Consider the following 21,046-nt stretch of genomic DNA (forward strand, 5'->3'; position numbering starts at 1 on the left):
GATGCCTGCGGCGCCTGCAAAACCAAAGACAAACACTCCCCTGAGCCGCAATGTAGCACTGGGCTATTAGATGCCAACGTGTCCACAACCGCCTCACTTGCTGGGACTACTCAGTGGGCGTGCAGCATCGCCCCTCTGACCCTGCATGTCACACCAACCGAAGAAACACACGCCGAGATACTGCCCAAAACCCTACCAAATTCCCCATCTCCCACTCCCTCACCTTGCCCGCCCATCCTCCCCCGAGGCATGCAACCTGAAGGCTCGCAAACCACCCGTAAAACCCAACAGACATAGGTTGCTTTAAAACTTGAAAGTTGCTCCCTCTGAGGCAGATGTGATAAGGTCAGCAGCGGCGGGTGGGCTGAAGTGACTGACCCATCCCCATCCCCACATCCCATGTCATTCATTGCTTCAAAACTTCAAATTGGAAAGAACCAATACATACAGTACTCAGAGCCACATCTTCTCTCTAATACCACGTGCTGACTCACCTTCTTACGTTGCTCTCCTCTCCTACGCTGCCCCGCCAAGCTTGTCCTGTTGCATCTGCAAGAACGACATCAGAGAAATCACCCTGAGGCAGAGCAATAGAGTCATAACAACAAAAAGTCTTGCACCTTTTTACAAATACCCTCTAAGGTCCAAATACAACCGTACACAAAGAAAATTACAAAAAAAAAATCCGCACCAAAACCAGCCGTACCCTCTTCCACATGAACTCTTCTTCACTGCTGCTGTATTGCCTTTCCAACAGGCCTCTGCTCTTCCCAAACAAAACAGAAGAGGTGTCTACACAGCCTCCCAATGGCTACCCTGAGATAACTCTAACACCTTTGCCCCGATCTACTGGGATTCATGTACTACATATAGACTCTCCACAGGATTCCGCCCACCCTGGACACTACGTGCCCAGGCAGGGCAGCCCCGAGCCAAACACTCACGGTTACGGACAGACACTACACGGAACGCTACGAACGACACGCCTCAAAGATGAGAGAAAACTCTCAGCAAGAAAGATGACGCGGGGACCAAAGTCACCGTCGTGCAAGAAAATCTGTGGGATCGTGATGATGTCAACATGAAGACGCTCTACGGAACCCCCTGAAGCAAACTGTAGAACGTGATGGTACGTAATAAGAATGGACTGTTGAGCCCGCTAAGATGGACGTGCAGGAAGTCTGGCTTCAAGACCTAAGAACGTAACGACGCAGGGAAGAACTCCCAGACGTGGAAGTGGGCCGTCCAGAAACTTCCGAGAGGCAAGATTGATGCACGCTTTAAGATGCTAACGCAAGAAGAGCATCAGATGAATGGTGCTACGCCCACAGGCCCAAGCATTCGAGACCCTAAGGATGACGCCCAGGGCCCCACGTCGTGCTCCTGGAGCTCAAAGATGACCTCGAGACCCAAGAAGGGGCGAAGATACACAACACAGACCACATGAACGACATGACAACACGCACGGGCTGGAACTGCCCTGCCCGGGACACGCTAGCGTCACACTGAGCAGTAAGCAACATCCTTTACCTTCCTAAATATGACTGTGCCCCGGGACAGCCCTCGCCACTACGCTAACGTCAAAGACCCCATTTTGCAATTGTCCACCTCGGCCCCTCTCCGGCGCCTGACTGTCAACTTAGCTTTTGGAGGGACAGGCATCTGAATCCTTCTTCGATGCGGTCCGCAAAAACCAGCCATCCGATACATTTCCACAGTCACCAGGTTCCTCCTCTTCCTCTGCAAAAGGAAAATAAAACATAATCCCAGAGGCCGCCACAGCACCAGCAATAAGCATCCTGAGAGGAGATGCCAACCTCTTCGACGACACGCTCAGCCTCCCGAATGCCGTGGCGTTCTGCTTGCCCGCTCTGCGCCGATTCCGGAGTCCGAGGCTGCAATGATAGTTATTCACAGCACCTAAGAGACCAAGAAACACAACATTACCACTGCGCTTCTGCCAAACCGCCACACCATCAACTCCTATCTTCTGTCTTCATTCACATGAAAAAAAAAGTACCCAATTGTATTCATAGAGGCGCCAGTCACATCTTCCCTCTAATGCCACATGCCGAGCCACCTCCGTACAGCGCTCCTCTCGGCTCCCCTACGTCACCCTGCACATCTCATCTCTCGGCATCTAAAAAGAGAAAAAAAAAATCCAACATTACCCCGATGCAGAGCGATAGCTTAATTCCAAAGGTCTTGTTTCTACTTCGGAACACTGTTCAATTAGATCCAACTACAGCCTGCCATCAAAAAAAAAAAAAAAACACAGAAAAAGCCCACAAACATTACACCCCACACAAAGCAGCCTGAACATCTTTGAGATACTGCGTCCTTCACTGACTGTGAACAGCCTCTCCGACTTGGCTCTGCTTATGCCAACACCCACTAATAAAACACCCACGCACCCAACCTACTGAGAGCAAATTAATTCCAGATGACTACCCAACCTTTGCCTCGGTCTCCACAGATCCACATATTAACTGTAGACTCTCGTCACTATTCTGCCTGCCCTGGACTCTACACACCCGGGCAGGGGGGCTCCGAGCCAGACACACACACAAGCACAGACCAACACTACACAAAACGCTAAAAACAACGCATCTCAAGGATGAGAGAAAACTCTCAGCAAGAAGGATGACACCCAGACGGAAGTCACCGTCGGGCAAGACGACCTGGAGACCGTGGTGGTGATGTGAAGAGGCTCTATGGAAGCCCCTGAAACAGAGTGTAGGACATCATCATCTGTGATAAGAAGGGACTGTCAAGACTGATAAGATGTATGCGGGGGAAGCCTGGCTTCAAGACCTAAGAACATAATGACATAGGGAAGAAGTCCCAGTTGTAGACGCGGGCCATCCGGAAACTTCCAAGACGCAAGACCAATGCAAGCTTTAAGCTTCTAACGCAAGACGACCAGCAGCCGAATGGTGCTATGCCCATGGGTGCAGGTGTTTGAGACCCTAGGGATGGCGCCTGAGGCGCCATGCCGTGCTCCTGGAGCTTAAAGACGACCTCGAGACCCGAGAAAGGTCTAAGACACAGAACACGGACCACACGAAAGACAACAACACACACAGGCTGGAACCACCCTGCCCGGGAATGCCGAACAGTAAGCCGCATCCCTTACGTGCCTAAAGGAGGCTGCCCTCCAGGACAAACCTCTCCCCTACGCCAACTTCAAAGACACCTTTTTGCAATTCTCAACCTCGTCCCCTCTCGAGCGCCAGTCTCTCAACTTAGCTTTTGGAGGGCCAGGGGTCCGAATCCATCCTTGAGGCAGTCCACAGAAAACAGCCATCCAGTACGTTCCTGTGGTCACCAGCTTCCTCCTCTTCCTCTGCAAAAGGAAAAGAAAAAAAAAAGTTATCCCAAAAGCAGCCACAGCACCAGCAATAAGCATCCTGAGAGGAGATGCCAACCTCTTCCACAACACCCTCAGCCTCATGAACACCGAGGCATTCTGCTCGCCCGCTCAGCGCCAATTCCAGAGTCTGACGCTGCGGCAACAGTTATTCACGGCACCTAAGATACCAAGAAACACAGCATTACCACTGCGCTACTGCCAAACCACCAGTCCCGTGCTCCTCCTCGATACTATCTGGCTCACCTCAAATGCGAGAGCCTAGAGCACACCAGGCTCCGACGACACCCGAACCCATCTGCAAAACCTGTCCAAGAAGGACTCATGAACCCGGCTACCTTTTCTAGCCCTCCCCCAGTGCCAAAACTTTAGAAACCCCTTCTCTTCTCCCTGAGCTGCCAGGGAAGGAGCCCCACTTCTTCCCCATAGATCCCACCCTTTATTTGCCAGCCCGAACACCCGGCGTTGGACACTTCTTGAGAGCCACTCTTCCCAGCCTCTCCCTGCGTCCCACCACCACCTCCTATCTTCTGTCTTCCCACGGACTCTGGGCTCTGCTGCAGACCCACAGAGTCAGTGAAGCCCTGATCTGACCTATACCAGGGGCCTGCCACAAGCCGCAAAGGCTCCAGGGACACGGCAAAACCCTGAGCACGGTGGGGGAAGGTGACAAGGCACCCCACATCCTGAAATACGTTATGCTTTATGGCCCTGCTGCTTTCCTGAGAAATGTGGAAACTCCATCTACAGCTGCAGACAAGGTGCTCACCCAGTCCCTGCAAAGTAATCTCATCATCTGCCCGATTGAGACAAATTCTATTGGCATCTTATCTGGGATACAGCAAAGCTAGTGGGGAAAAAAAAAAAAAAAACACAAACAAGAAAGTTCCGTCTTCAATACAGTCAGGGATTCCAGGAAAATGCGCCATGCCTGGAAGAGAGAAAACCATACCCTTAAACTATCTCACCGCCCCCTAAGACTCATTACCAGGCGACTCACCTGAAAAACCACAAGGAAGAGAACCGGCACATGAGGCCGCTCTCTACTATACACGCTGCCAAACCTCACCTGGTCCTGAAGGTCTTGCCACCTCCAGCTTCTTACCTGCTATTCTCTAAATGGGATAACATCTCCACCCAAGGAGCTGAGCCGCCTCCAAAGCTGCAATCGACTGAAGGACAGGCAGAGCTCTGACCCTGGAGACACCTGGTAGCAGAACGAGCTGCCCCAGCAGAGGCTGTGGGTTATATACCCCGGGCCCCGCCCAACGCCCTTCCCACCAGCACCTGGGAAAGGGCCTGGCTGACCTCCACAAGGCATAGAGCCTGCCAGAGGAAAAGCTGCTCCTTTCCTCACAGGCCTGAGAAGTACAGCATGCAAAACACCAAAACGGAGAAAGCGACCCTTAGAGGAACGGACAATATGTGCTCTTTTATTACAACTACATCAACTGTGTCAGCAACAGGGCCCGGTAGGTAAGTAAACTTAATTAAACTTCTGCAGGGCGTAGACATAAAGAGAAAGACATCATCCTAACCTAAATAGGCCAGAAGATCATGAAGCACAATAACAATATTTTTATCAAGACTCAATGTGCTTTAGTTTCCTTGTAAAAGAAACCCCACAACGAGTCATACAGCATTTCTAGCAAGACGACGCATATTATCCGACTTCTGCCAGAACTGTGTTCTGGATCGGACCGACAGACAGAGTGCAAGCAGAGGCTTGTGTGCCGCCTGTAATGCAGTGGCTGAGAAAGAACCAAGGCTTGGGGCCGCCGCTCTCCTCGGCCGAGTCTGCTCCGGTGCCCTGTCTGTCATCATTGCTGTTGTGCCTTAGGCCATGCAGTAAAACAAGTGACACATGCTCCCTTTTAACTTCTCTCCTGAGGCAGAAAAGAACAAGAGAGAGAGACTTAGGGACTGAAAGATAAACTGAACTGTAATGAAATCTTAACAGCAAAATAATACCAAGAAAAGACAACAGTAACAAGAAAACAATTAAATATATACAGGACATACACAACCCGATACAGAGCTCCCAGGATGACCGCTGCTTCACTGGCAAAGTCCGGAACCAGACTCCGTGACAGACCGGAACCAGACTCCGGACCTGGTTGCATAAATGCACGGATCGAGGTCAAAGGACAATGAACAGACAGAGGAGTCTTCAGAGGCCAGACAACAGGTACCGACCCCTTTGATCCCTCCGCTTTTATACTGAGCGTGATGAGGATGGGATGGAATACCCTATCAGTCAGATTCGGGTCACCGGTCCCGTCTACTCTTCACTATGGGTACAACCCCTCTACGCTTTTCTGCTTCCAACCCTCCAACAGGGCATATATAAAAGTTAGCTGGGCTGTGCTGTTGTAGGAATAAGTATAAGCAAGAGCCTCTCTGCACGGCATCCCTTCGCATTAAGTGTAAATATAAGTTCTTGGTGCTCTGAAGGCAGATACTACCTGAAAAATACGTCATTATTTTCAGAGAGTTCACTTCATTGGAAGAGACTTACTTGAAAAGTAAAGTGACTGCAAACAACACCAGTTCTGTTGTACCTCAGACCAGCACTTCCACACATGGCTACGTAACCTCACATTCACATGAAAAAAAGAAGAAGTGGCCAAATGTATTCATGGAGCCGCCGGTCACATCTTCCCTTTAAGACCTCGGGCTCAGCCACCTTTGTCCTGCACCCCCATCAGCTCCCCTGTGTATCCCTGGCCACCTCATCTCTCTGCATCTGAAGAAAAAGCAACACACCAACATCAAACATTACCCTAATGCAGAGCAGTAGCTTAATTCCAAAGGTCTTGTTTCTACTTAGGAACCCTGTTCACATAAGTCCAACTACAGCCTGTCATCCAAAGAAGAGACGCCTGCAAACATTACACCCCACACAATGCAGGTTTACCATCTTTGAGATACTGTCCCCTTCACTGGCCATGAACACCCTCTCCAACTTGTCTCCGCTTATGCCAGCGCCCACTAATGAAACACCCGTCCACACAGCCTCTCAAAAGCTAATCAATTCGAGACGACTGAGCAACCTTTGCCTGGGTCTAGACAGATCCTCATATTCAGTACAGACTGCTGTCGTGATTCTGCCTACCCTGGACGCTACACACCCAGGCAGGGCAGCCCCAAGCCAAACACACACAGACTGACGCTACACAGAACACAACAAACGACGCGCCTCAAGGATGAGAGAAAACTCTCAGCAAGAAGGATGACACCGGGACCAAAGTCATCGTCGGGCAAGACAGCCTGCAGGACTGTGATGGAGACAATGTGAAGAGGCTCCACAGAACCCCCTGAAACAAAGTGTAGAACTTCACAGTTCCTGAGAAGGGACTGTTGAGCCTGACAAGATGGACACACAGGAAGCCTAGCTTCAAGACCTAAGAACTTAACGACACAGGGAAGAAGCCCCAGTCGCTGACGCGGGCCATCCAGAAAGTTCCAAGATGCAAGACCGATGCACGCTTTAAGATGCTAACGCAAGAAGAGAGGCAGACGGTTGGTGCTACACCCACGGGTGCAGGTGTTCGACACCATAAGGATGGCACCCAATGCACATTCCGTGCTCCTGGAGCTTAAAGATGATCTCAAGACCCAAAAAAAGGGTCTAGGATGCAAAACACAGACCACACGAACGACACGACAACACACACAGGCTGCAACTGCCCTGCCTAGGATGCGCTAACATCACACTGGACAGTAAGCTACATTGTTTACCTGCCCAAAGGAGACTGTGCCCCAGAACAGCCCTCCCCCCTACACTAACGTCAAAGACCCCATTACACAATTGTCAGCCTCCACCCCTCTCCAGTGCTGGTCTCTCAACTTAGCTTTTGGAGGGCTAGCATCTGATTCCATCCTCGACGTAGTCCACAAAACACAACCATCCGATACGTTCCTGCAGTCACCGGCTTACTCTTCCTCTGCAAAAGGAAAAGGAAAAGAGAAAGTCATCACAAAAGCAGCCACAACACCAGCAATAAGCATCCTGAGAGGAGATGACGACCTCCTCCACAAAACCCCTCAAGCCTCCTGAATGCTGATGCAGTCTGATTGCCTGCTCCACACAGATTCTAGAGTCGGATGCTGTAGCGACAGTTATTCACGGCACCTAAGATACCAAGAAACACAGCATTTGCACTGCGCTTCTGCCAAACCACCAGTCCTGTGCTCCTCCTCAATACTATCTGTCTTGCCTCAAATGCGAGAGCCTAGAGCAGACTAGATACCATCAACAACCAAACCCAATTACAAAACTGGTTTGAGAAAGACACAGGAACCCGCCTCTCTTTCCTAGCCATCCCCCTCCTGAACCATCAGGGAAGGAGGCCCACTGCTTCCCCACAACTCCTGCCCCTTATTTTCCAACTGCTCCTCAGGACCTGCTGTTCTGAGCCCTGCCCTGTGTTTGGCAGGCACCTCCTGTCTTCCGCCTTCATAGAGACTCCGGGCTCTGCTACAGACCTGGAAAGCCGGGAAAACAGTTACAGAACCTACTGGTAGCCTCCCGCAAGAGCTTTAGGGCCACCGTGATACCCTGCATGCTCTGGGGGAAAATGATGAGCCATCCCTGCTGCTTCCTCAAAACAAACAAACTCAATATATAGATACGTACAAAACACTCACCCTAAATCCTACTCCAGTATCTCATAACACACACAATTAAGACTAATAAAAACACCAACTAACATGGTGTACATCAAAATTGGAAAAAAACACAAGATTTTATCTTCAATGAAGTCAGAAATTATAGTAAAACACGCCACCTGCCATAAGCAAAAAAAAAAAAAGATACATACTATTAAGCCATTTAAACAAACCAAATGCTCCCTACAAAACTAAAGATATGGGGGGAAAAAAAAAAGATAACATACAACTCCACTTTCTATGGCAACCACCCTTACATTGAGAAGTCTTACCTCTGATGTCTTACCTATGCTAGTTTAAACGCTAAAACAAGCCTTCCCAAACAGCTGCACAAGCTCCAAAACAACACTTAAGAAGCTCCAGAGCTCTGACCCTGGAAAAGACCAGCAGCAGAACAAGGTCCTGCCCTGAAGCTGTGGCTCATATACCCCGGGCCCCACCTGAGGCCCTCAGGCCCCACCCACCACCTTTCCCACAATCCCCTGGGTAAAGGGTGGGGCCAACCCCCAGAAGCATAAAAGCACCTGAAGGTGCAGCAGGTGTTGTTATTCGCTTTAAGTTTACTATTTACAAAGTAGTGAAGAGTGACCCTTGATAGAAAAAGCATTATCTGCTCCTCCCTTGCAGCTACACCTATTGCATCAATGACGTGTCCAGGTGAGCAATTAAGTTATTTTTTTATGGAATGTAAATAGAAAAAAAATAAACATCAGACTTATCTCTATAGAAAAGTAGCTTATTCAATGCAATGATAACATTATTATTAAAATTTATGTACTTGAGTGTCCTTCAAAAAAAAAATACAAACCCAAACACAATCTATTACTATGGGGTCATTCCTTATTTCTAGCAAGACCGTGTGTACTAACGAACTTCTGCCAGAACCCCTTTTTGGATGGGAGTGAATAACAAAACAGAATCAGATTCTATGAGAAAACTTTCTCAAAAACATTTTCCTCTGTGAAATAAGTTATTTATTGTAAATTGCTAGCAATTTAAAGTCATATTGATAATCTCATTTTGACCTGTTACTCAACAGCACTACTTGAGTCCCAAAATACAGAAAGCAACAAAAAAGCATGGAATTACAAGTCATGTATTTCCTGAACCTGCATAAAGCACCCTAATTAACATCTAAGTAGCTAGAACAAAAACAAATTTATATACATAAACTCATATTTTACAATAGGTATAAAAATGAGAAATTCTTCTTTATTTCAATGCCTCATGCCCATATAGACAGGTTTTATTCCATTTTTAAACACACATTCCCCCCATGAATTTTCAGGCATTTTTAGGTTGTGAACTGCCTCTTTTGGGGGGGACCCAGTGTGACAACCCACACCCCCCCGGAAAAGGTCTTCTTTTGACTTAGAAATACCATCTGGAGTACAATTACAGCCTGACATTAAAAAAAAAAAACAAACTACACAAGCATCACACCCCACACAAAGCAGCTTTAACATCTTTGAGATGCAGTCTGCTTCACTACTGCTGAACAGCCCCTCCCACATAGCTCTGCTCATCCCAAAAAAACCCTTAATTAAAGAGCTGCCCACACCACCTGCTGATGGCTAACTTGATGGGAGTTGACTGTACCACCTTGGCCTCAACAGTCTCATTAGATCAATGTATTAACCATATACTCTTACTGCTGTTCCCCCTACCCCTGACTCTACAGCCCCAGGCAGCGCAGCTCCAAGCCAAACACACCCACGTGCAGCCCAACACCACACAGCACTAGAGACAACGTGACTCCAAGATGAGAGAAAACTCTCCACAAGAAGAGCGACTTTCAGACAAGAGACGCTGTCGGGCAAGAAGAGCGACTTTCAGACAAGAGATGCTGTCGGGCAAGAAGAGCGACAGGGCTGCAGCGCTGACACGACCAGGCTCTACAGCCAAGCCATAAAAGAGTCAAATGTAACGGACCATTCCAAGAAGTTCCTGTCAAAACGGAGATGACGTATGTGCAGGAAGCATGGCTTCAAGACCCGAGAACGTAAGGATGCAGGGAAGAAATCCCAGTGCGTAACAGCAGGTGGCTAGAACTGCTAGGGCTCAGAGAAGAGAGCTGCTCAGGCAGCCGGGAACGACGCTGCAGAAGAGGACCATTCAGAAACTCCTGAGAGGCAAGTCCTATCTGCACTTTAAAATTGTTATGCAAGAAAAGAAGTGCCCATTGGGCACTCTGCCAATTAGCACAGGCATTTGAGACCCTACAGGTGGTGCCCGAGGCACATGCTGTGCTCCTTGAGTGCAAAGAGAAATAAGGACACCAAAACTTAAGGAAAGTCCAAGACACAGAAGACAGAGCACACAAACTACACAACCAAAGACACAGGCCAGAACTGCCCTGCCCAGCACACGCTAGCTTTGTGCTGAAAAGTAACCCACTCCCTTTACCTACTCAGAGGAGACTGCTCCCGCATAGCCCTCTGCTCTAGCCTGACTTTAAAACTCCTCCCTGAAACTGTCAACCTTGGCCCCCCTCCAGCACCTGTCCCTCTACTTCGCTTTCAGAGGGCCAGTGGTCTGAATTCATCCTTGACAAAAAAAACCACAACAAACAGCTAACTGATGTGTTCCTGCAGTCACCATGTTCCTCTTCATCAGCAAAACAAAAAGAAATCACAGCTCCAGCAGTGACCACCATGACAGTAGATGCCAACCTCTTCCACAACACCCTCATCCTCAGAGGTGCCATGGCAATCCACTCACCTGCTTCACGTCGATTCCAGTCGGAGGCTGCAGCAACAATTATTTATGGCACCTAAGATACCAACAAACACAAAATTACCATTGCATTTCTGCAAAATCATCAGTCCCGTGCTCCTCCTCCACACTGTCCAGCTCACCTCAAATGCAAGAGACTAGAACAGACCAGACCCTGTCGACACCCAAATCCAAATGCAAAACCGATATGACAGAGACTGATGAACCCACCTCCTTTTCCTAGCCAGCCCCCAGCGCCAAAACTTTAGAAACCCCTTCTCTTCTCCTTAACCGTCAGGGAAGGAGCCTCACTTCTTCCTGACAGCTCCCATCCTGTATTTGCAACCCTGAACCCCCTACGCCGGCTGCTTCTCAGGAGCAGCTCTTCTGAGCTGTGCCCTGCGTTTGGCAGGCACCTCCTATCTTCTGTCTTCCCACAGACTCTGGGCTCTGCATCAGACCCACAAAACAAATAATGTCCTGACACAATCTATGAGGGGCCTGCTGCCCGCTGCAAAAACTCTAGGTACACCGTGGCACTCCATGGGCAACGGGGAAAGGTGATGAGCCATGCCATACCCTGAATGACGCTATGCCTTACATCCCTGCTGCTTTCTTGAGAAATGCTAGTGCCATATATGCAGATGCATACAAAACGCTCACCCTAACCCCCATAAGATAATCTCATCATCAACCCAATTAAGAGAAACAATATCAGCAATTTACACAGCATACTGCAAAACTGGTGAAAAACCCACAGTTCTATCTTCAATAAAGTCAGAAATTCTAGGAAAACGCAGTGCTCCTAGAACAAAGAAAAGCATACTATTAAACCATCTGGGCACCCCTTAAACACTCATCACAAAGTTATGACCCGAAAAAAAAAGGAGCATACCAGTCAACTTTCTACCATACAGGCAGCTGGATGTTTACTGCTCCCGAAGGTCTCAGCTCAGCCTTCTCACCTCTGCCTCCCTAAATGCCGAAACACGCCTGCCCAAACAGCTGAGCCTGTCCCAAAGCTGCAGCAAAGCGAGGGACCAGCAGAGCACCCACCCCACGGGGCCCAGCAGCAGAATGAGCTCCTGAGCCCGGGCTGGGGCTCGTGTACCCCGGGCCCCGCCCACCGCCCTCAGGCCCCGCCCACCGCCCTTCCCACAATCCCCTGGGAAAGGGGCAGGGCCAACCCCCAGAAGACGTGAAGGCGGGTGGCAGCGGGAGCAGCAGCTTCGCTTCTCCTGCCTTAAGTTCCCAGCAGGCGAAGCACCTCCCCTTTTTATTTCCATTTGGGACTAACCTCTGGTGATTCTCTTACCGCTTTTGTGTGATTTCTGTCCAGTTGTTGCTGTGGAGAAGAGAGCTCTGCAGGGGTTGCATTATTTTTGCGATCTTCAGATATTTTTGTGGTTAACTGATAATCGTGTTTTATCGTTTTGGAAGAGTGTTGGAAGCATATGATTTCCAGAAGACTTATGAGCATTTACGGGCTCCTGGAGGACTAAAGTGCCATAGAGATACGCATCGGAGGACTGAGGGGGCACTTCCGGGGTCGTGGAGGACCGAAGTGCCACGGAGACGCGCGTCGGAGGGCTGAGGGGGCACTTCCGGGGTCGTGGAGGACCGAAGTGCCACGGAGACGCGCGTCGGAGGACTGAGGGGGCACTTCCGGGGTCCTGGAGGACCGCGGGGTCACGTAGATGGAAACCCGGAAAACTGCCGGGCACTGACGGGGCCGCGGTAACGCGTAAGAGCCGATGCGGAGGGGCCGATGGCCGCTCTGGAGGCCGGGCGGGCGGCACCGATGCCGCTCCAGGTGGCGCGGAGCTCGCCAGAGTCCCGGCGGTCCTGGTTCGCCCTCCGGCCGCCGCTCTCTTGAGGCTGCGGCCGGACGGGCCTCCGCGAAGCCGCGCCTGCGCACGAGCTGCGGAACCCACGCGGCGGCGGGGGCCGAGGGGGGCCGGGAGGCGCGGGCACTGCGCATGCGCCGCCCCCCACCTGCAGGACGCGCCTTCAGCCGCCAGGCGGCAGCACCCGCTCCGGTATTGACACACATCTGTACGTTTAGGGAATTTACGTTGCCCGTTTCCTACGTTAACGCTCTTGATACCGAATATCTATTTAGGCTGTCTGCCTACACACCTAGTTTGACACTAATATCTTTTTATAAACGCATCTAAGTATTTTTATATTCTAGGATCTTTCATATAACACAGAATCACAGAATCCTTAGAGACAGAGGTTTTTATTTTGAACTTTTACATACATAATTTATATATATGTATATTTCTCATTCCCTATTTCAATGCATCCTGCCCATAGTTACAGGTTTTCACATTTTTTAATGCATCCCAAGAATTTTCAGACATTCTGGGGCCGCGACCCACTTCTTTTCGGGGGGCAACTCCACGTAACCCCCCCCCCATCTCCCACTCACCTGCTCCTCTGCTGCATCATCGCTGCCCCAGTGACATCGGGGTGCCCCAAATGACACCATCACCCCCCAAGACACACACACACAGACACCCTTCTATTCACCCCAAAAAAAGGCTTAAAACGCCCAGACCCAGGGCTGGCCCCTTCTCCTCAGGGGGGCTCCGCCACCGGCTGCAAACCTGGGCTGGGGCATCTCTCGAGCAGCACGAGACGCCTACGACGAGGCACCTGGAAAACAAAAATCCCCAATTATAGCTCAGCATCCCAAAAAAACAGCACAGAAGAGAGCAGAGGAATTCCGTCAGACGGAGGGACGGGACAGGAGCTGGGGAAACAGCTCAGCTCGAAATACAGCACAGCCTTCAAAAGCCAGCGCCATTTGAACTCTTAAAAGTCAGGATTAAGACTAATCAGTGCCATTTTGAACACGTTCTTAGCATAAGGGCGAACCCTCCGGCTGGTGCTGGGAAACACCTGGCCCTTTCCCTTTCACTGAGAAGGTGTGCATGAAGTTTACATCCACCCAGTGAAAATACTTACCCTGTGAAAGTACTTGGCTTTCCTTCGGCGCTAATTTAACTTGCACAGCTGTGAACGGATACTATTAAACTATCCGTCTCCAAAATACACAGCTATGATTTGACCACGGCGGGTTTTTTGTGTGCTACACGAGGAGGAGGAGGGACATCGGGGCAGCGGCGCTGCCCGAGAGAGACACTACTGGCTGCCAGGAAAAGGCGGCACTGAAAGCCAGACAGAAGTACTTCAGAGCACTCTGCCAAAAAAACGGGGGGAAAACCGTGTAACATTCAGTTGTCTCTCCTTTTAAACATTTCGAACAAATACCTAACTGCCCAGGTACACCTCATAAATTGTACACTACAGCCGTTTAGGCGGCTGCAGTTTAAACTACGCAAGTCAGTTTGTCGATTATACAACTCTCACTTTTTTTTTTTTAGCTTCATTTAACATAGAAAAATCAGTGAGAGAAAAAACTCCTCCAAATGGTTTTACTTTTGGGGGCGGGGAATCAAATCGCCGGCGCCGCGATCCGTAGGGCTACCAAAAAGGACCGGCAGATTCGCGAATGCTTTTGGCTGTGCTGAAGGCGCAGAGGAACGCGTTTTTATGGTATCTCGACTGTTCCAACCGAGAACCCAAACGCCGGCGATGCCAGCAACTGGGGGGAGACGCGCGGCACTTGGGCCTGCGGAAGGAAATGAACTTCCTCCCGAGGTTACAGAAAAAGGACATTGTTGAAGCCGTAACTCACCAAAACCACAACCAAAACCACAGGATTCGCCGTCACGAGTTAAACGCTGCTGATGCTTCACGGCGAAGCCTGGAGAACACAGAGAGGCGATGCCCGTTTGTCCCGTTTTGTCCATGTCTCCTCTTTGACCTCAATCGCCTTTAGGACAGATGCCAGTATCTCAGTGAGGTTTTCGAGTACCGCTGTGAAATATTTTAAAGACTTATTGACTGAGAAAGCATAAAGTTTTTATCGTGAAAGCAAAGCCTGCTTCTTCTGGACATGTGAACTCTTACAAACAGTTCCTTCCCTCTTCTAGTACAGAATTATTTTCACAGTATCGTTTGACAGTGAGCACCCAGAAAGAGAAGAATATGCTTTCAGGAAGAGAAAAATAAATGGAGGGAAGTAAGCTTTGCAGAGGCGTAACGTGCTCCAGGACAGACTTTATTTTGTTTTTAGGATTGTGAGGGACGGACTGTAAATTCCCTGCCGAGGGGCAGGAGCCCCTCCAAGCCTTCAGTGGAACGCCTCAAACACTCGCAAGGAAATAAATAACGCAGGCCTGGCCTTCAAACAGCTGATGAGGCTCACACTTCTGGCGGCTGAAAGTGTGGGAGAACTGTCTTGTGAAGACAGGTCGGTTCTGCCACTCGTGCCGTGAGCTCGCTCGTTCTCAGTTCTCGAGGCCGTTGTGTCCCATGAGTGACCTTTGCTTCATTATCCGCGAAACGCACGTGAAAGCGCACGCCCTGCATGTGCTAATGAAGATTACAGAGATCACGCTAAACATGTGTGACCATGGCACTCGTCTCTCCACCCAAATCATGGCACACGTCACCGGGGAGAAGGGAGAAACCTGAGCTGAGCCCGTCCTCAGCAAGGAGGGCGGACCGTGCTGATTCAGCAAACGTAAAAGGGGAAAATAAGTGCCCCGAGGGAACAAAAAAGAAACAAAAGAAATAGATAGTGCCTGGGAAGATTCTTCCCAAGAAAGAAGAAGATTATGCCTGGGAAGAATCCCTGAAAAAGACGCTGGAACCAGGACCCGCGATCTCTTTATCTCTGTCTTTTTCTCTGTCTTTTCCTCTCTCTGTCCCTCAGTTTCTCTTTTCTCTTGGAATTGTTAAGTAACAGTTAGAGCTGTGAAGTGATGACCTTAAGATGACCTTAAGTACGACCTTAAGCACCGCTTGCCATAAGTTGTCCTACACCTGGTGTTAACTAACACAATGTACACCCCAACACCTGCCATAATTTTTTATATACCTAACCAATTATCGTGGGCTTGTTAAGATCTATACTAACCATTTTGGTAAGCTAATAAATGTTTCTGTATGGACCTTGAGATTTATCTCACCTTAGTCCGTGCCGCTGAGAATTTACAAATCTGAAGTCACTTACCCTCCCCTCTTTCCTGACAGCGGGAAGCGACAAGGATTTTGTTAAAATATTTCACAGAAAAACTATAGGAGGAGTGCTGGCACATCCTTCCCGTTAACTTCAGAGTCCACACTACAAGTACCTCAGGAAAAAAGCAGACGCGCATCGCAGACGCACCTCGTACTCGCAGAGCACTCCGCATTCTTTCCGTCTGTCCTGTACCATCACGGCAGAAGGAAGGGCGACCACGGAGAAACGCTGGCAGCTGGAATTCTGCCAAGACAGGAAAAAAACTTCTGCCGTAAAGCTAGGTGGCACTCTAAAGCGTCCTTCTTTCGTGAAGGTCTGTGAAGACTGCAGCCAACGGAGGCTCCTGACGAGTGGGACACGGCCCCAAAGCCTGGGACTCACCGCAGCTCCTGCTTTCAGCGCTGCCCACAGAATTTTCCAGTTCAGGTGCCTCTCTCTTTCTCTGTCCCTTCCTCTTCTGCAGCGCTGGTCACTTGACCATCCTCCACCTAAGAGAACACAGCGGTGTCTTACAGCTCTTGCGATATGAAGCTTCCCAGATGTGCAGCCTTGCACGCACACAACCCTTCCCCATGGCCATACCGTGATTTTGGATACGCGTACGGACCCTGCGGTACATATCAGCAATCTGGTCTGCTGAGGACAACTCAGAGGGGACCCTTCCTCACCCAGAAATGCTTGGCTGTCTCTTCCCTGCCGCAGGAAGCACCTTCTGGCTCAATCACCTTGATGTTGTTCTCTGGCTGTTTCACGTTTTTCAAGCATCTTAAGCTTCACCCACAGCAGCTCCTGTTCAAAGCCAGTAAACGTCCACCAGTCCCAGGTCGCCCACACCAGGAGGGAGAACGGGGCTGAACGGAGACAGCCCAGGCAAGTCTGTGGCAAAGGCAGCCCACGACAACCCCGGGGAGGAGCGGACAACCGCGGCCTCCGGGAGAGAAAGAGAAGGGGCAGCAGTTCCCCGACCACTCGCCCCAGCGGGAGCCCCCCCTGCAGCAGGAGCTCCTGGAGACGCTGCTTTCCCCACCCGGATGCTCCTGGCACCTGCATCGAGAGGCGACCAAGCGCAGCCAGGGGCGGCCGCCGCTGTCGGGAACAGGACGGGGGGAGGACATCTGCCAGCAGTGCCTCGGCTGGGGAGGAGGGCCGGGGCCCGTCTCCTCGCAAAGGAACAGGGAGCGGGGGGGCTGCGGGCCCGGGAGCGGGGGGGACGCCGGCCCGGGAGCAGGGTGGGGCCGGCCCGGGAGCCCGGGGATGAAGGGGGAGAACCGTCCCGATGGGGAGGGACGCGAGGGGGGGAGGGAGGGGGGGTCCGAGCCGGAGGACGCAGAGGCTGGGGCCGGGCTGGGAGCCCGGGGACGCGGGGGGGGGGACGCGGGGAGGGGGGGAACCGTCCCGGGAGCGGGGGGGGGTCCGTCCCGGGAGCGGGGGCCGCCTACCATCCTCCCGCCCGACGGAAACGCGGCCGGCAGACGCCGCTCCCCACGTGACCACCCGGAAGTAACGTACCGGAAAATACTTCGCAGGCTGGCGCGGCGGCGCAACGTGGGCGCCGGTGGCGCCGAGGCTGACGGCCGCCGCAAAGCCCGCAGCCCCACGGGCTGTGGGGCCACGCGAGCGGCTGCCAAAGAGCTTTCCAACGAGGCACGGCTTTCCCTCCTGGCTCTTCAGGCGTGGGAGCTGTGGCCAGAGCCGCGGCCCTACCGCAAAATGCTTCGCAGGCTGGCACGGCGGCGTCACGTGGGCGCCGGTGGCGCCGAGGCTGATGGCCGCCGCAAAGCCCGCAGCCCCACGGGCTGTGGGGCCACGCGAGCGGCTGCCAAAGAGCTTTCCAACAAGGCACGGCTTTCCCTCCTGGCTCTTCGGGCTTGGGAGCTGTCGCCAGAGCCGCGGCCCTACCGGAAAATGCTCTGCATGCTGGCGCGGTGGCGCCACGTGGGCGCCGGTGGCGCCGAGGCTGACGGCCGCTGCAAAGCCCGCAGCCCCACGGGCTGTTTCGCCAGGCGAGCGGCTGCCAAAGAGCTTTCCAACGAGGCACGGCTTTCCCTCCTGGCTCTTCGGGCGTGGGAGCTGTCGCCAGAGCCGCGGCCCTACCGGAAAACGCTTCGCAGGCTGGCGCGGCTGCACCTGGTGGGCGCCGGTGGCACCGAGGCTGACGGCCGCCACAAAGCCCGCAGCCCCACGGGCTGTGGGGCCACGCGAGCGGCTGCCAAAGAGCTTTCCAACAAGGCACGGCTTTCCCTCCTGGCTCTTTGGGCGTGGGAGCTGTGGCCAGAGCCGCGGCCCTACCGGAAAATGCTTCGCGGGCTGGTGCGGTGAAGCCACGTGGGCGCCGGTGGCGCCGAGGCTGACGGCCGCCACAAAGCCCGCAGCCCCACGGGCTGTTTCGCCAGGCGAGCGGCTGCCAAAGAGCTTTCCAACGAGGCATGGCTTTCCCTCCTGGCTCTTCGGGCGTGGGAGCTGTGGCCAGAGCCGCGGCCCTACCGCAAAATGCTTCGCAGGCTGGCACGGCGGTGCCACGTGGGCGCCGGTGGCGCGGTGGCTGATGGCCGCCGCAAAGCCTGCAGCCCCACGGGCTATAAGGCCACGCGAGCGGCTGCCAAAGAGCTTTCCAACAAGGCACGGCTTTCCCTCCTGGCTCTTCGGGCGTGGAAGCTGTGGCCAGAGCCGCTGCCCTACCGGAAAATGCTTCGAAGGCTGGCATGGCGACGCGACGTGGGTGCCGGTGTCGCCAAGGCTGACGGCCGCCGCAAAGCCCGCAGCCCCACGGGCTGTTTTCCCAGGCGAGCGGCTGCCAAAGAGCTTTCCAACGAGGCATGGCTTTCCCTCCTGGCTCTTCGGGCGTGGGAGCTGTCGCCAGAGCCGCGGCCCTACCGGAAAATGCTTCGCAGGCTGGTGCGGCGCTGCCACGTGGGCGCCGGTGGGGCCGAGGTTGACGGCCGCCGCAAAGCCCGCAGCCCCACGGGCTGTTTCGCCAGGCGAGCGGCTGCCAAAGAGCTTTCCAACGAGGCATGGCTTTCCCTCCTGGCTCTTCGTGATTGGGAGTTGTCGCCAGAGCCGCGGCCCTACCGGAAAATGCTTCGCAGGCTGGCGCGGCTGCACCTGGTGGGCGCCGGTGGCACTGAGGCTGACGGCCGCCGCAAAGCCCGCAGCCCCACGGGCTGTGGGGCCACGCGAGCGGCTGCCAAAGAGCTTTCCAACGAGGCATGGCTTTCCCTCCTGGCTCTTCGGGCGTGGGAGCTGTCGCCAGAGCCGCGGCCCTACCGCAAAATGCTTCGCAGGCTGGCGCGGCGGCGCCACGTAGGCGCCGGTGGCGCTGAGGCTGACGGCCGCCGGAAAGCCCGCAGCCCCACGGGCTGTGGGGCCACGCGAGCGGCTGCCAAAGAGCTTTCCAACGAGGCACGGCTTTCCCTCCTGGCTCTTCGGGTGTGGGAGCTGTCGCCAGAGGCGCGGCCCTACCGGAAAATGCTTCGCAGGCTGGTGCGGCGGTACCACGTGGGCGCCGGTGGCACGGAGGCTGACGGCCGCCACAAAGCCCGCAGCCCCACGGGCTGTGGGGCCACGCGAGCGGCTACCAAAGAGCTTTCCAACGAGGCACGGCTTTCCCTCCTGGCTCTTCGGGCGTGGGAGCTGTCGCCAGAGTCGCGGCCCTACCGCAAAATGCTACGCAGGCTGGCGCGGCTGCACCTGGTGGGCGCCGGTGGCACCGAGGCTGACGGCCGCCACAAAGCCCGCAGCCCCACGGGCTGTGGGGCCACGCGAGCGGCTGCCAAAGAGCTTTCCAACGAGGCATGGCTTTCCCTCCTGGCTCTTCGGGCGTGGGAGCTGTCGCCAGAGCCGCGGCCCTACCGGAAAATGCTTCGCAGGCTGGTGTGGCTGCACCTGGTGGGCGCCGGTGGCATCGAAGCTGACGGCCGCCACAAAGCCCGCAGCCCCACGGGCTGTGGGGCCACGCGAGCAGCTGCCAAAGAGCTTTCCAACGAGGCATGGCTTTCCCTCCTGGCTCTTCGGGCGTGGGAGCTGTCGCCAGATGCGCGGCCCTACCGGGAAATGCTTCGCAGGCTGGTGCGGCGGTGCCATGTGGGTGCCGGTGGCGCCGAGGCTGACGGCCACCGCAAAGCCCGCAGCCCCACGGGCTGTTTCGCCAGGCGAGCGGCTGCCAAAGAGCTTTCCAACGAGGCACGGCTTTCTCTCCTGGCTCTTCGGGCGTGGGAGCTGTCGCCAGAGCCGCGGCCCTACCGGAAAATGCTTCGCAGGCTGGAGCGGCGGCGCCACGTGGGCGCCGGTGGCGTCGAGGCTGACGGCCGCCGCAAAGCTTGCAGTCCCACGGGCTGTGGGGCCACGCGAGGGGCTGCCAAAGAGCTTTCCAACGAGGCATGGCTTTCCCTCCTGGCTCTTCGGGCGTGGGAGCTGTCGCCAGAGCCGCGGCCCTACCGGAAAATGCTTCGCAGGCTGGTGCGGCGGCGCCATGTGGGCGCCGGTGGCGCCGAGGCTGACGGCCGCCGCAAAGCCCGCAGCCCCACGGGCTGTTTCGCCAGGCGAGCGGCTGCCAAAGAGCTTTCCAACGAGGCACGGCTTTCTCTCCTGGCTCTTCGGGCGTGGGAGCTGTCGCCAGAGCCGCGGCCCTACCGGAAAATGCTTCGCAGGCTGGTGCGGCTGCACCTGGTGGGCGCCGGTGGCACCGAGGCTGACGGCCGCCACAAAGCCCGCAGCCCCACGGGCTGTGGGGCCACGCGAGCTGCTGCCAAAGAGCTTTCCAACGAGGCATGGCTTTCCCTCCTGGCTCTTCGGGCGTGGGAGCTGTCGCCAGAGCCGCGGCCCTACCAGAAAATGCTTCGCAGGCTGGTGCGGTGGTACCACGTGGGCGCCGGTGGCGCCGAGGCTGACGGCCGCCACAAAGCCCGCAGCCCCACGGGCTGTTTTGCCAGGCGAGCAGCTGCCAAAGAGCTTTCCAACGAGGCATGGCTTTCCCTCCTGGCTCTTCGTGATTGGGAGCTGTCGCCAGAGCCGCGGCCCTACCGCAAAATGCTTCGCAGGCTGGTGCGGCGGTGCCACGTGGGCGCCGGTGGCGCCGAGGCTGACGGCCGCCACAAAGCCCGCAGCCCCACGGGCTGTTTTGCCAGGCGAGCAGCGGCCAAAGAGCTTTCCAACGAGGCACGGCTTTCTCTCCTGGGTCTTCGGGCGTGGGAGCT

The 21,046-nt window shown here is 54.1% G+C and overlaps 1 long non-coding RNA gene across 1 annotated transcript; it reads right to left on the bottom strand.

The window, feature by feature from the left end:
- Positions 1–16,029: 16,029 nt before the first annotated feature.
- LOC134525232 (uncharacterized) lies at positions 16,030–16,644 on the bottom strand. Its single transcript, XR_010073730.1, has 3 exons — positions 16,523–16,644; positions 16,236–16,342; positions 16,030–16,097 (listed from the first exon to the last, which is right to left on the bottom strand). It is a non-coding gene; the product is annotated as an uncharacterized LOC134525232 (long non-coding RNA).
- Positions 16,645–21,046: the final 4,402 nt, after the last annotated feature.

This window comes from Chroicocephalus ridibundus, chromosome 19 (assembly GCF_963924245.1).
Source record: "Chroicocephalus ridibundus chromosome 19, bChrRid1.1, whole genome shotgun sequence".
Taxonomy (NCBI): domain Eukaryota; kingdom Metazoa; phylum Chordata; class Aves; order Charadriiformes; family Laridae; genus Chroicocephalus; species Chroicocephalus ridibundus.